The 16,426-nt window shown below is 41.0% G+C and overlaps 1 long non-coding RNA gene across 1 annotated transcript; it reads left to right on the top strand.

Annotated features, from left to right (window-relative positions):
- The first annotated feature begins 5,339 nt into the window (after positions 1-5,339).
- Positions 5,340-6,197, top strand: LOC141361656 (uncharacterized). The gene is made up of 2 exons (XR_012367832.1): positions 5,340-5,759; positions 5,869-6,197. It is a non-coding gene; the product is annotated as an uncharacterized lncRNA (long non-coding RNA).
- Positions 6,198-16,426: the final 10,229 nt, after the last annotated feature.

Raw genomic sequence — 16,426 nt, 5'->3', positions numbered from 1 at the left:
GTTCAATCACAGTTTGTTGTGGTTTATGTTAAGTGCACTTCAAGTTAGAGTTCATTACTGGTGGTTGTTGTTAAAATAGGATAATGTTAGCACAAACAAATGCTTTATTCACTAGTTTCTCCTCGTGGTGGTCTGGTCAAACATAATTGACTTTGAATCCAGCTCCACTCATCTGGCTGGCAGTCTAATGTCTATATTGGCAGCTCTCCTAATGGACATGAAGGCCATCTGAATGTGATCTGAGACGCCCTTTATAGACAGCAGATTCATTAAGAGTCCTTAATCTGTGTCACACTTACAGGGAGTACAGTAACACAATAATCCCTCAAATATATGTTCAAAAAATAATCTCTAAATGATAATGTCCAGTCACTATTCATCTGATAGTTTACATCTTTATTTTTTGTCAATTCAATTGGAAATTAAAGGAGCTTTTATCATATATAAGTGTTTTTTTTAAACTGCATGATTTAAAGCTCAATACTAAAAAAGCACTAAAAAGATGAATGCATATTTCATTTAATCATCTTCAGGGACATTGTACAGTAATTTTCCCTTTAAAGAGCCCTAAACTCATTCCTATGGTAAAGCACAGAATTCATAGAAAAACTAAACATTCATATTCATAAAAGCAATATGACACAAATCAATGCCAGTATGAAATGAGATCAGTTTAGAGTAGTTTCTTAAAACCAGACATTTATGCAAAATATAGGTTATATATTGGTTTATTCCAGAATAACTGCAGAATAACTGACGTTCTGTTGTTTATTATTGATTTGACAGAACTAAATTGGTCCTGAAGCGTATCAAAGTGAACCACCATGAGCACACTGAAATGAATCAGACTGAATCACTATGAGCACACTGAAGCGAATCAGAGTGAATCACTTTGGCCCTGTATCGATTGCCCACTTCATGTGGACTATGGGTCTCGTGGTATTAAATTGCGCATGCTTGCTTAGTCCAGTTCGTAGGGTGTCCCATCTGTCATTTTTACACTCTGAAGTGTGCTCATCAGCGACCCCTTTGCACCCTTGATGTGGTATTTGGCAAAGCCTGCACTGCTGCAGGCTTCATGCAATTTACCAGCCCAGAAGTCTTGTGAAAGAGCAATCAGAGCAATCAGACGACGGATGGGAGGAGTTCATACTGATTAGTCTGATGAGTCTGTACCAAAATACGTCAAGGGTCCCTAAGGTCTGCACTACATGATGTCATCAAAGTGTGGACTCTGAGTCCGGAATGTGCCATTTGGGACAGGACTGAAGAGCACACTAAAGTGAATCGGAGTGAATCACTATGAGCACACTGAAGCGAATCAGAGTGAATCACCATGAGCACACTGAAGCGAATCAGAGTGAATCACCATGAGCACACTAAAGCAAATCAGAGTGAATCACTATGAGCACACTTAAGTGAATCTGAGTAAATCACCACAAGCACACTGAAATGAATTGGAGTGAATCATTATGAGCACACAGACGCGAATCAGAGTGAATCACCATGAGCACACTGAAGCAAATCTGAGTGAATCACCATAAGCACACTGAAGTGAATCAGAGTGAACCACCATGAGGACACCGAAATGAATCAGAGTGAATCACCATGAGCACACTGAAGCGAATCAGAGTGAACCACCATGAGGACACCAAAATGAATCAGATTGAATCACCATGAGCACACTGAAGTGAATCAGAGTGAATCACCATGAGCACACTGAAATGAATCAGAGTGAATCACCATGAGCACACTGAAGTGAATCAGAGTGAACCACCATGAGGACACCGAAATGAATCAGAGTGAATCACCATGAGCACACTGAAGCGAATCAGAGTGAATCACCATAAGCACACAGAAGCGAATCTGAGTGAATCACCATAAGCACACTGAAGTGAATCTGAAGTGAATGACCATGAGCACACTGAAGCGAAACTGAGTGAATCACCATGAGCACACTGAATCGAATCAGAGTGAATCACCATGAGCACACTGAAATGAATCAGAGTGAATCACCATGGGCACACTGAAATGAATCAGAGTGAACCACCATGAGCATACTGAAATGAATCAGAGTGAATCACCATGAGCACACTGAAGTGAATCAGAGTGAATCACCATGAGCACACTGAAATGAATCAGAGTGAATCACTATGAGCACACTGAAGCATATCAAAGTGAATCACCATGAGCACAATGAGGCAAATCAGAGTGAATCACCATGAGCACACAAAGGTGTATCTCAGTGAATCACCATGAGCACACTGAAGTGAATCTGAGAGAATCTCTTTTTTTACTTTGGGTCTTGTGGTCTTAAATTGCGCGTGCTGGCTTAGTCTATGAGTCCGTGGGTGTCCCATCTGTCATTTTTACACTCTGAAGTGTGCCCATCAGTGCCCCTTTTGCACCCTTGATGCGGTCATTGGTGAAGCCCATACTGCAGCAGACTTTACCAACCCAGAAGTCTTGAGAAAAAGCAATCAGATCAGATCTGGAATGGAGGAGTTCACACTGATGGGCAATTTCTGGAATGGAATGAATCAAGCCTGTCCCAAAATATGACTTTGGTGCGCCCTCATGGACTTGTGTCAAGGGTCCCTAAGGTTTGCACTACATGATGTCATCTAAGTGTGGACTCTGAGTCCAGAGTGTGCCATTTGTGCCATTTGAGAGCACACTGATGAGCACATTGAAGCGATATTGAATCAGAAGTACAGGACAGGAGGAATTTGTTGTCTGAGGTAAATTTTCAGTGCAACATTGTTCACCACAGACACAACACAAACAACATTTTCTATTCAGTAAATCAGTAAAATCTGGATTTGGATTTTATTCAATTAATGTTACACTACTTATAAAAGAGAAATGTTCTACTTTCTCTTGGTCCTGACAGCAGTGATTCATCACATAATAAAGAATAACATTATAAAAGTGGAAATCTTTAGACCCGGGTTGACTTCAAGCACGTGCTCAGCATTTTAAAGAGTCGATTCAAGTGTATGGATAACAGACTCAGATCATGGTAAACTGCAGCATCCTTAACAACCTACAATATTCACAAACCACACAAGAGCACATTTTGACATGTTTGCACGACCTGATCTCTATAAATGCTTTGAATTTATGTTTAGTGTTAAGCTTAGTGACATTCAATTTAGTAAATAAACAACATAATCAGCAGGCCCAATACATCTGTATAGAGATTCTGTCAGGGGCAAATGAACAAAGCTGAAGTTTTGCAGAAGTGCTGCTTCACATTTAATGTGAAGCAGACAACACAAACACATTCTGTCTCTCTCTAATTGAGTATATGTATACATTAAACAATATATCTTTCTGTAGGACACTTTGTAGAGCACTTTATTATCATCTCAATACAGGTTTGTTTCCAAGGAACATATATAGACTTATAAAAATTGTATAGACCGAATGCACTGTAATGTAAGGCATTTGAGATAAAAGCATCTGCCAAATGTGTAAATGTAAATGTGCTGCATTAGTAAGTCTCTCTCTCTCTTTCTTTCTCTCTCTGAGATGCATTTGTACGATTACAGTTTCATCTCTGCTGTACTTTAGTTTTCTAAGTGAGTGTGTGATGCGGCTGCGTGTAACACTGATAAAAGGCCTCTGTAAGATCCTATAGGTTTAAGGTTTCATCGCCAATGGTGCCACACGAAGCCCGTCGCCATGGCAACCCCTCCACCTGTTCATGCACGTGCATGTAATCTCTGCCAGTAGTTCTGTCACAGGGTGACTTCGGGCGGAACCAAAAATGGAGAGGAGAGGTTCCGCCCGGACATTTTTTTTTATGCACCAGTTTACTTCCTGGTTTCCAGGGCGTCGTAATCAGGGCTTTACGAGCCACAGGTGTGAATCATCACGAAAGCAGACTGTGATTGGAGGCTGGGGGTTGATGAGACACACAAAAGCCCCAAGGAAAGCACAAACAAGGAGTTGTTTCGGGCAAGAGCTCCATTGCTGCTTAGGGCAGAAAAGTTCACACGCTCCGTCCTTGGAGGAGCCGGAGGGCGCCGTTGATCCATGAAGTGCTTATAGCAAGAGGAAAGAGTGCGGCAGCCAAGAGAGGCGAAAAGGACGGAGCTGTGATGTTTAAAGGAGCACTGTACCACGAGGACGCTTTTGAGCGAAGTGTGTGCTGAGGAACGGAGCTGTGCTCATTGCTAGACGTGGTGGCTGGATATATTTCTCTCTCTTTCCCCCTTCTCTCGTTGCAGTTACGGTGGACCGGCTGGATTTAAGGAACAACCCTATGGGTGAAAAAGGAACTACAGTCCAACTAGTAATTTGAACGGAGAAAAACGAGAAGCGATTTGATCGCACTGCACAACGTACACAAAGGCTATCCGCTGTGAGTATGCCCATGGTGTAGTGTAACTAGCGGAAACTTGCATGTTGTGATTCGTTGGAGTCCTCCAGGAGTAGGAAGGCGGCCCTACCCCTATCAGTAGCGTGGTGGGCGAGCCGCCAGCAGCATATATATTTCATACAGCCACCGCAACGCGACTCTGGTCTGGTCGTTTCTGCCACCGCCTCTACGTTAGCCCCAAGCACAGTGGAAGAGATCGGGCGTTTCCCCTCGTGGTGTTGCACTTGCAGTGTGGTGAGTGAGATTTTACATATTATAAGCTTTGTCACGATAGAGTGGTGCTGTGTATTTGCCGTGGGTTGCCGTGTGTCTTGTCAGAGGAACCCCGCACCATCCATTCTCTCCCTTGGAAGGAGGACGCCGGGGCCAACGACCGTAGACCTTATTGCCATCATACGCGGTGTGCTGTTCAAGAGAGTGAAGAGACGCAGGCCAAGTACTGTGGAGGACTGTGAGTATTATAGTGAAAGCAATTGTGGTGTAAACTTACCTGTGTGTGTGTCATCGCAGAGTCGGAGGCGAACGGGTCCGCTGCCCCCGGGTCCCTACGAAAGGGCGCCCTTACCTGGGATTTGATCAGCCTACGGACAGTGGCGATAAGGCAGCGCTCGACCCGGCGAGGTGGTGTGTGACCTTCGCCCCCCTGCTGACTTACAGAAGGAACGACCGTGAGTAACATAGTAAAAGCAATTGTGGTATAAGCTTACCTGTGTTTGTATCATCGCAGAGTCGGAGGCGAACGGGTCCGCTGCCCCCGGGTCCCTACGAAAGGGCGCCCCTATCCGGAATTCGATCGGCCCACGGACCGTGGGGATAGGGCGGCGCTCGACCCGGCGAGGTGGTGTGTGGCCTTCGCCCCCCTGCTGACCAACAGTAAAGAGCCGACTGTGAACGTGATACTTACCCCGAGAGCTGTAAGCAGCGGAGCTGGTGAGAACCATTCAAAGACCAACAGTAAAGAGCCGACTGTGAACGTGATACTTACCCCGAGAGCTGTAAGCAGCGGAGCTGGTGAGAACCATTCAAAGACCAATAACAGTGTTTCTGTGTCCTAGCGATCACCTGTGGAGAGAGAAAGGAAAACGAGAGAGAGTCAGTAAAGAGCCGACTGTGAACGTGATACTTACCCCGAGAGCTGTAAGCAGCGGAGCTGGTGAGAACCATTCAAAGACCAATAACAGTGTTTCTGTGTCCTAGCGACCACCTGTGGAGAGAGAAAGGAAGACGAGAGAGAGTCAGTAAAGAGCCGACTGTGAACGTGAAACTTACCCCGAGAGCTGTAAGCAGCGGAGCTGGTGAGAACCATTCAAAGACCAATAACAGTGTTTCTGTGTCCTAGCGATCACCTGTGGAGAGAGAGAAGAAGACAAGAGTGAGTCATTGAGGAATCGACGGTGAACGTGATACTTACCCAGGAAGCTGTACGCAGGGAGCCGGTGAGACCCCTTTCAAAGTCAGTAACAGTGTCTTTGTTGTCCTAGTGGCCGCCTGTGGAAAGAGAAGAAGGCGAGAGTAAGCCATTGGGCACGGACAGTGGAGAAACCCCTAACAGCCACACCAGAAGTTGTCTGCCTCCAGGAAGAGAAGAAGGAGGGCGCCACGGCCAGCAGGGTCCAGGCGGGAGCCTGACGTTTCCTTTCCCCCGTTGATGGTGGTTGGCACCCCCGTTTTCCCATCCCTGTCACCCGTGGCTGTAGTCTCCCTGGAGGGAGTAGAAGAAGCCATTAGTTTTAAAATTCCCCTTTCCCCGAAATTTCCCCCCCATCCTTTTAAGTATTTAAGATTTCAATAAAGCTTGTTTTAAATTTTACTTACCTGTTTCCGTGTCTGTCTGGTCATTGGGTCGGCTTTGGGGACCTCCTCGAGGTGGGAGTTGAGAAGGGGCGTGGCTTTAGCCAAACACAGCCAGCCCCTAGTGGTGACAGATTTTGGCGTAGTCGGCAGGGTCCCACCTCGAGTTGAGTAACCAAGGTCACCCAATGACTGACAACGCGGGGCCCGCAGCCCAACCCCGTGCCATGCCCATGACCCTACGCCATTTTTTACCCGCCCCTATGAAGAGCCCGTTCTAGGGACTAGAACGGATTGGCGGGGGAGGATGTCACAGGGTGACTTCGGGCGGAACCAAAAATGGAGAGGAGAGGTTCCGCCCGGACATTTTTTTTTATGCACCAGTTTACTTCCTGGTTTCCAGGGCGTCGTAATCAGGGCTTTACGAGCCACAGGTGTGAATCATCACGAAAGCAGACTGTGATTGGAGGCTGGGGGTTGATGAGACACACAAAAGCCCCAAGGAAAGCACAAACAAAGAGTTGTTTCGGGCAAGAGCTCCATTGCTGCTTAGGGCAGAAAAGTTCACACGCTCCGTCCTTGGAGGAGCCGGAGGGCGCCGTTGATCCATGAAGTGCTTATAGCAAGAGGAAAGAGTGCGGCAGCCAAGAGAGGCGAAAAGGACGGAGCTGTGATGTTTAAAGGAGCACTGTACCACGAGGACGCTTTTGAGCGAAGTGTGTGCTGAGGAACGGAGCTGTGCTCATTGCTAGACGTGGTGGCTGGATATATTTCTCTCTCTTTCCCCCTTCTCTCGTTGCAGTTACGGTGGACCGGCTGGATTTAAGGAACAACCCTATGGGTGAAAAAGGAACTACAGTCCAACTAGTAATTTGAACGGAGAAAAACGAGAAGCGATTTGATCGCACTGCACAACGTACACAAAGGCTATCCGCTGTGAGTATGCCCATGGTGTAGTGTAACTAGCGGAAACTTGCATGTTGTGATTCGTTGGAGTCCTCCAGGAGTAGGAAGGCGGCCCTACCCCTATCAGTAGCGTGGTGGGCGAGCCGCCAGCAGCATATATATTTCATACAGCCACCGCAACGCGACTCTGGTCTGGTCGTTTCTGCCACCGCCTCTACGTTAGCCCCAAGCACAGTGGAAGAGATCGGGCGTTTCCCCTCGTGGTGTTGCACTTGCAGTGTGGTGAGTGAGATTTTACATATTATAAGCTTTGTCACGATAGAGTGGTGCTGTGTATTTGCCGTGGGTTGCCGTGTGTCTTGTCAGAGGAACCCCGCACCATCCATTCTCTCCCTTGGAAGGAGGACGCCGGGGCCAACGACCGTAGACCTTATTGCCATCATACGCGGTGTGCTGTTCAAGAGAGTGAAGAGACGCAGGCCAAGTACTGTGGAGGACTGTGAGTATTATAGTGAAAGCAATTGTGGTGTAAACTTACCTGTGTGTGTGTCATCGCAGAGTCGGAGGCGAACGGGTCCGCTGCCCCCGGGTCCCTACGAAAGGGCGCCCTTACCTGGGATTTGATCAGCCTACGGACAGTGGCGATAAGGCAGCGCTCGACCCGGCGAGGTGGTGTGTGACCTTCGCCCCCCCTGCTGACCTACAGAAGGAACGACCGTGAGTAAGATAGTAAAAGCAATTGTGGTATAAGCTTACCTGTGTTTGTATCATCGCAGAGTCGGAGGCGAACGGGTCCGCTACCCCCGTGGTCCCTACGAAAGGGCGCCCCTATCCGGAATTCGATCGGCCCACGGACCGTGGGGATAGGGCGGCGCTCGACCCGGCGAGGTGGTGTGTGGCCTTCGCCCCCCTGCTGACCAACAGTAAAGAGCCGACTGTGAACGTGATACTTACCCCGAGAGCTGTAAGCAGCGGAGCTGGTGAGAACCATTCAAAGACCAATAACAGTGTTTCTGTGTCCTAGCGATCACCTGTGGAGAGAGAGTCAGTAAAGAGCCGACTGTGAACGTGATACTTACCCCGAGAGCTGTAAGCAGCGGAGCTGGTGAGAACCATTCAAAGACCAATAACAGTGTTTCTGTGTCCTAGCGATCACCTGTGGAGAGAGAAAGGAAAACGAGAGAGAGTCAGTAACCAGCCGACTGTGAACGTGATACTTACCCCGAGAGCTGTAAGCAGCGGAGCTGGTGAGAACCATTCAAAGACCAATAACAGTGTTTCTGTGTCCTAGCGACCACCTGTGGAGAGAGAAAGGAAGACGAGGGACTGACGGTCAAGAGCCGACTGTGAACGTGAAACTTACCCCGAGAGCTGTACGCAGCGGAGCTGGTGATAACCATACACAGACCACTAACAGTGTTTCTGTGTCCTAGCGATCACCTGTGGAGAGAGAGAAGAAGACAAGAGTGAGTCATTGAGGAATCGACGGTGAACGTGATACTTACCCAGGAAGCTGTACGCAGGGAGCCGGTGAGACCCCTTTCAAAGTCAGTAACAGTGTCTTTGTTGTCCTAGTGGCCGCCTGTGGAAAGAGAAGAAGGCGAGAGTAAGCCATTGGGCACGGACAGTGGAGAAACCCCTAACAGCCACACCAGAAGTTGTCTGCCTCCAGGAAGAGAAGAAGGAGGGCGCCACGGCCAGCAGGGTCCAGGCGGGAGCCTGACGTTTCCTTTCCCCCGTTGATGGTGGTTGGCACCCCCGTTTTCCCATCCCTGTCACCCGTGGCTGTAGTCTCCCTGGAGGGAGTAGAAGAAGCCATTAGTTTTAAAATTCCCCTTTCCCCGAAATTTCCCCCCCATCCTTTTAAGTATTTAAGATTTCAATAAAGCTTGTTTTAAATTTTACTTACCTGTTTCCGTGTCTGTCTGGTCATTGGGTCGGCTTTGGGGACCTCCTCGAGGTGGGAGTTGAGAAGGGGCGTGGCTTTAGCCAAACACAGCCAGCCCCTAGTGGTGACAGTTCATCACAGGTACGAGTGTGTGCATGTGTGTGTGTGCACGAGAAAGACACCGTACTGTATGTGCATCAGGTCCAACAGAGCACACAGTGAATGTGAGATCTTCATAAATCCACATCTCCACACGAGTGTCAGGAGGTTAAACACTCACTGTGACACTAAAGATGTGAAGTTGTCAGTGCACAGTAATACCATAAATGTCGCAATGTAACAATCACACGTTAAAAAAGATGGTAACACTTTATTTTACGATGTCTTTGTTACACATGCTACCTGTAATTATTGTAGTAATAACAGTTAATTATGCAAAATTACATGTGATTAACCCTAAACCAAATCTTAATCCTAACCCCAGCCCTACACTGTAAAAATTAGCTGTAATTATGTAGCTGGTTCCCAGTAACTTACTGTAGAAGATAAAGACTGAAAATGTTTCATGTTCATTTAACTTTTAACAAATTGTTGCCAGTAAATAACATAAATGTAAAATCTACAGTAAGTTACCGGCAGCTAGTTGCCAGTGATACCCAGCAATACTGTAATTTCTACATTACAGCCTGGAAGTACTGCGTAAGTACAGCAAATTTACAGCGTATGTTTCTGTAATTATAGTATACTTATGAAGTACATATGTGTAATTATAGGGGAACAATTGATAGTGTTTGGGGAACAAAGGGGTAACAACCAGGAAAAATGCAAAAAAATATATGCAGTAAGTATTTTAAAACTAAGGGCTAACTATTTTAATATTACATGGTATGACTCATATGCTAAAAACGTGGGAAATTACAAATTATTTATACAGTAAATAATTCATAACTTCGGACTAACGATTCAAATATTAGGCCTACGTGATATGGCATAGGCTACATGCAACACAATCTTATGTTTAAGAGTAATTTAGCGAGAACACACACATTCACTGAATTGGCTCGATCACACTCGTCTCCACATATAGCTGGTGCGTGGTGATCGCACTGGCGTCATACATGGATTCTGCAAACTGTGGGTCTTCATTCAATCATAGTCATACACCACATATATTTTTGGATTAATATAGGTAGGCTATTAAAATATATTTAGGCATAGGCTACTATTTTTTTAACCACGGGGGGTACATATTTTATCATTTCATGATGCATGATGAAAGACATTACTAAACAACAAAACTTGAAATTCAGTTAATGTGTTTATGCTATTTATTAGTACGATACAATTTATTTAGAATTTTCAACAAAGGTTACTTACCTTAAGAAAGAAAAAGAGTACAGGAATTCGTTGGGTCATCAAGCAAAATTAAAAATAGGCAAGGCAACTATGGTGAAAACAAAGCAAGCAAAACTAGAACTATTTCCTGTAATTACTGTGTAAATATACCATTGTTTTGTGTTGTTACAGTCTAAGTACATTTTTACCCCCTTGTTTCACGTAGTTACAGAGTAAGTACAGCATCTGCAGGCTGTAAATTAAAGTGGCACTTGTTGCCCCTTTGTTCCCAAAATATTATAAATTGTTCCCTTAAAATATGTACTTTATAAGTACACTATAATTACAGAAATGTATGCTGTAAATTTGCTGTACTTACGCAGTACTTTACTGCATATATTATTTGTATTTTTCCTGGTTGTTACCCCTTTATTCCCCAAATATTATAAATTGTTCCCTTATAATTACACGTACGTACTTCATAAGAAAACTATAGTTACAGAAACATACGCTGTAAATTCTCTGTACTTGCGCGGTGCTTTCCGGGCTGTAGTCTAAAGCGTTACCAAATTTTTTTACAGTGTATAGTTAGTACATGTTGTTGATGATTATTACTTAGTACTTAAATGTATAATTACACTGTGACAGTGATGCCGTAAAATAAAGTGTAACCAAAAGATTGGTCAAGTTCCGTATTATATGTTGCATTGTTTATGTAGTTGCACAATAATATTTCAAAAAATAATCTGATCTTGATGAACATATGCATATAAATGCTCAAAAATATAAATATTTTATTTCAAAGGCGGCAAATTTATCTGAGGATCAGAAGCAAGCAAATCCCTAAAACTGTTTTCCCAACACCAAAACATTCTTGCGGAGCTCACGCTGTGTAGGACGTCCCATTGCTCATGTTAAATTAACATGCGCTAGTCATTTATCAAAAACATTTTTGACTGGTGCCGAGTGGTTAACCAATCACGTTTTGACAGATCAATTTGATCAAGCAAATTTTGTGCATGCTAAATTATGAATTAAACAACATCTGAGAAATGGAGAGCACAGGAGATATTTTGTAAACAACTTTGACAGATTGTTCAAATGTCTGTCCTCGTATTTTTTTTGCTGTAAATACTGACAATGGGTAATAAGGTTCAACTTTAAGAATAAACTGTATATAAAGTATTATATATAAATATCTCAAAGGATTGAATAGTGATGAGTGCAGTGAGCAGTGTATGAACTCTTCGGCTGCTCGCTCTCTCACACATTGAGTATGTGCCATATACAGAGATTACTGTGAATTTAAATGTGGTAAAATACTCTTATCACAGTGAACCTAATAGAGAAACGTTTAATGTGATAGTGATAACAACGAATTACACTTGCGTACAGAAACTTAATGTTCATCTGGGAATAAGAGCTGATAGAGTTTAATTCACTTCTCAACATTAAGATTATCTTGTTGCACTATTTTAACGTTTTACAACCAATGTCTAGAAAAATCCATTTTAGACAGTAAAGGCACCAAACTATCTTAAGCGGGCCTTATGAAAGCATCAATAGCTGACAATTACACCCAGGATTACATAAAAATAAGAAAAGATACCAGGTGAGCAAAGATAGACTGTGTGTAAAGTAGTCTAAATAACTTCTCAGAGATCTCATAAAGTCAAATTATCCCACAGATCATTTATTGTAGCATGTTCATAATGCCTGTTTTTGGTTGGGAGCAAACCTCCTTATCGAAAAGGACAGTGAGCGATTTAAGCAAAAAAATCGGATTCCTATAAATACTCGCTGAGGGCACAAACTATGGTAATGCAGGACTGTCAGTCAGGGGCTGTGGGCGGGGCTTTATCAGTGTGACATCACATTAACAAGAGATTTAAAACTTCATGCCTAATGATCTGCTTTGGTTTAATAGGGATTAAAAAATAAGTAGTAGGTGTATTTTTTACATTGTAGGGTTGTTGTGTTCACACACTGCCAGTACAAATTTATGTCCCAACACCTTGTAAGAGTGGATTTTGGATAAAGTGGGCCCTTTACCAACATTATCTCTAAAGTGACTCATATTGATGAATAGTCTACACACTGTGAGAAAAAAGGTACAAGACCTTTTCTGTTGCTGGGCTGGTACCATCAAAGGTACCTTTTTGAACCTTTATAGGTATACGACACATTCAAATGTTGTACCTTCTGGGGTACAATATTATACCCTAAGGACCAAATTTTGTGCCTTTAAGGAATAATTTTGCACCAGTGAAATGATAGGAGTACAAAACATTTAACTACCTTTAAAGGTACAAAATGGGTCTTTAAGGTACAGTAATGTACCCCAAAAGGAACTACATTTTATTATGTTATGTGCTGTATATCCGTAAAGAGACAAACAGTACCTTAGGGCAGAGATTTTCAAACTGGGGGCCGCGAGATGGTGCCAGGGGGCCCCAGTTTTATGACATTTTATGAAATACATTCATTTATCATGAGTTCTGTGTAATTAAACCTTAAAAAATAACGCTACTAACCAAAAGCACAATTTTTTTGTATAATTGTATGTTTTTTTTTTATTAAAATGTTGAGTTTTAGAACAGTTTTTTGTCACAAATTTTCTTTGGGGGGCCGCGAAGGAATGGACCGTACACAAGGGGGGCCGCATGCTGAAAAAGTTTGGGAACCACTGCCTTAGGGTCCCATACTGCAAAAAAATACATTTCTTTGGCCAAAACTATTAAATAACTTTTAAATATAAATACATTTTGTAGAAAGTAAAGCTTAACTAAATATATTTTTTGAATTTGAAAATATATTTAGTTTATCAATGAACCTTCATACATATATTTCAAAATGTATTTCAGGCGCAACAAATACATTTTTAGTTTTACAACCCATATGGCTATATATATATATTTTCCTGGCCAAAATATAAATGTTTGTATAAAATGTATAAGCATGCAAAAAATATAAAATGATAAGCATATTTTTGCAGTGAAAATATATTTTAATCTTTTCAAAATGTTTACAGGTTTGTAACAAACAAAGTTTTTTTCCAATGTGACAAAAATAGAAATGCTTTAACTATATTTCAAAATAAAATAAAAAATCTGGGAAATTTTTTTTTGTAAACGTATTTATAAAATATATTTCAACACATATATTTTTGGCCATTTTGAAATATTAAAAATTATATTTGAAAATATTTTTTTGCCATATGGGGTACCACCCCAGCACCGATTTTGTACCTTTTTTTCTGACACTGAATAGACAGCATCTGCTGTAGTCTATCACTGTAGAAAATAGACAGACATGATGACATTTTAATACAAAACAGATATTTTTAAACACAGCTTTTTCTATGTGGTTTGGCCATTGGTTAAATGAGGCAAGTCAGTGCAATGGTGGACATAACCAAATATTGCTGCTAATAACCACTGTATACATCAAAACTAATAATAGTTAACAATCTACCAAGACACACCTGGAGAACAATTAACAGATAACCAATGAACAAACGAACTACAGAAAAACTACAAAATAAAACAGGAAATCAAAATAAAAATTAAAAGTCCACCAAACACAGAACGTGCAAAACACAACAAGTGTGGACAAATAGGGGGTGAGATCATATAACCACATTGCAATAGATAGAATAGAAATTGTAAGTATTATACCTTTATCTCCATTAAGAGACATGTTGAAGTTAATTATTAATTACCTTCATCATGTCTCTTGCATTTTTTCCTCATTTAGATCTCAGAAGGCAACACACAATTATCGCTCACTATACCTTATAGAGCGGCTTTTGTGTTGAAAGCAAGTCTTTAATGTTCTCTCTCTCTCTTTCTCTCGCATGCACACACAGTTCCTGCAACTACACACTGACACAAACAAATGAATAAGAGAGAAATGTGATTCTGCATTTGTGCTGATATTCGTCATACAGACACACATTAATCACCATCTGAAGTATAAACCCAGAGCCTTAATGGATTTTTTTTGCATACTATATGAGGCGTTGATTCTAAAATCTGAGTGGCTTCGGCTAATGATGAGGTTACTGGAGGAAAAGCTGAAGGCCTTCAGTTTGTATGAGCTTCTCGGAGGACTGAAAATAAAATGTAAAACATTTACAATTAAAAAGATATTTATTTTTACTGTGTTCATGATGAGAAAACTCCCCACAGGTAGATTATTACATAAGTGATTTATAACTGGTGATCTGTGCAGAAGAACACTAAACAGATGAGTTTGTCCGGTGGCTGCCTCAACGGGGTTGTACAAAGTTGTTGTTTTTTAATTAAAATCTATAAAACATTCAAACTTGTAGTACACATATTTGTTTCAAAAGTAAATCATTAATGTGTGCAGTCTGTAGTGTACAAACAGATAAATAAGTTATTGTCTGCAGTCTACCCACAAATACTTGCTGTGTGTCGACGTCAGCGTTCGGCTGTCAGTCTTGTGATGGTAATGAAGTTGTTGGCTTACAGACAGGAGGTCATTGTTATACTTTAATACATCTTGTTTATTATGTGATGAGAGCTTTGAGAACAGACAGCGTCAGGTGAACTGTGAACCGATGTATGAGAGATTCAGACACGGCGACAAATTAGATGTGAATGAAGATGAACACAGGGCAGGAAACTTCAATTACTACGTAAAATTATATTCTGGGCATAGCCTGAAGTATCACAATATCACATAATTGTTTACACTTGATGTATTAAGTAGACAAAAAGTACATCACTCATATACATTGCAGATGAAGCTTTGAGTAATAAATCTTTATATAAATCTCATACTTAATACCGCAGTTTTTGGACCTCATTTAATCTTATCAAAATGTGATATCCTTCATCCTTTTGGGTTTATTTAACTTTTTTTTCTGAGTCTAAAAATATGACTGACATTTAGCGTTTGAGAAAAAAATTGAATGCAAGGATTTCGACATTTCACATTGCTTAATGAACGCAGCGGTGTAATTATGTGGCTCATAAAGTCATCAAGTGAAACATTGTGCAATGAAGAAGTCTAGATTTATATCTCTGAGTGGTGTCTTTGTGGGTTCAGAAATACAAAATACAGTCAAAAGAAATAATGAGTTTATAAATAGATGACTGATATCCAGTGTCATTGGCAAGAGATGAACTACAGATGAATCCTCTTGGTCTTATAGAGCAGATCATGTCTGATCTTTGCTGTTGTTTCTAGTTTAGATCATCCTCACAGCAAGAGAAATAAACTGATGAAATATTGATTCACTTTGTTTCAGGAAATTGGAGGATTCAGAAGTGACGTCTGCAGAGAGATACAAACACAGTACAGAATAAATAAACTTTACAATCGGAGAAATCACAAGAAATATCTTCAACAGTTATTTAGATGTGAATAGTTGTGAAATATATTTGCAATAATACCCTGTATGCTGTATCATATATTCTCTATTAATGTTAAAATTGCTTTGCAACAATGCAAAAATTGTGGTGTAGAAATGGACTTGAATCAAATTGAATAATGCAGTGCTATTAGAAATATTTAATATTTGCTCTTTCATAACTTTTTACAGTTACAGTTAAATATCTGTGCCATTTAAACACACATAACATTATTCTGGTACCTAAAGTAACTATGTGTTAAGTGCTGGTTCAGATTTTATATCTAAAACGTAAAAATACAGGCATAACTTTTCAAACAAACCTGATTTGCCAAAGGTTTTGCTCACCCATATGGCAAAAAATATCTGGCCAAAAATATGTTTAAAATATATGCTACTTAAATTTTGTAGAATGTAAAGCCTAATTATATATATTTTTTAATTTAATAAATATATTTAAGTTTAAGTTATATTTACAAATTTTTCTTAGTTTGAAATATATGGAAAATGTATATATTTTATATATAGCTAAATATTAATTTGAAATGCTTTAAAATATATTTAATTTTAAATAATTTTCAAAATATAGAAAAATGCCCCAAAAATATATTGTTGAAAAATATATATTTTTAAACATATTCGAAAATATTTTTTAATAACTAAAACATAGTTATTAAAATATATTTTGGAATATGTTGAAAAATATTTTTTTTCAACAATGGCAATTTTTTGTATATTT

This window comes from Misgurnus anguillicaudatus, chromosome 24 (genome assembly GCF_027580225.2).
Source record: "Misgurnus anguillicaudatus chromosome 24, ASM2758022v2, whole genome shotgun sequence".
Classification (NCBI taxonomy): domain Eukaryota; kingdom Metazoa; phylum Chordata; class Actinopteri; order Cypriniformes; family Cobitidae; genus Misgurnus; species Misgurnus anguillicaudatus.
Note: the sequence above shows the minus strand (reverse complement) of the source record. Positions and strands in the feature narration are given on the sequence as shown.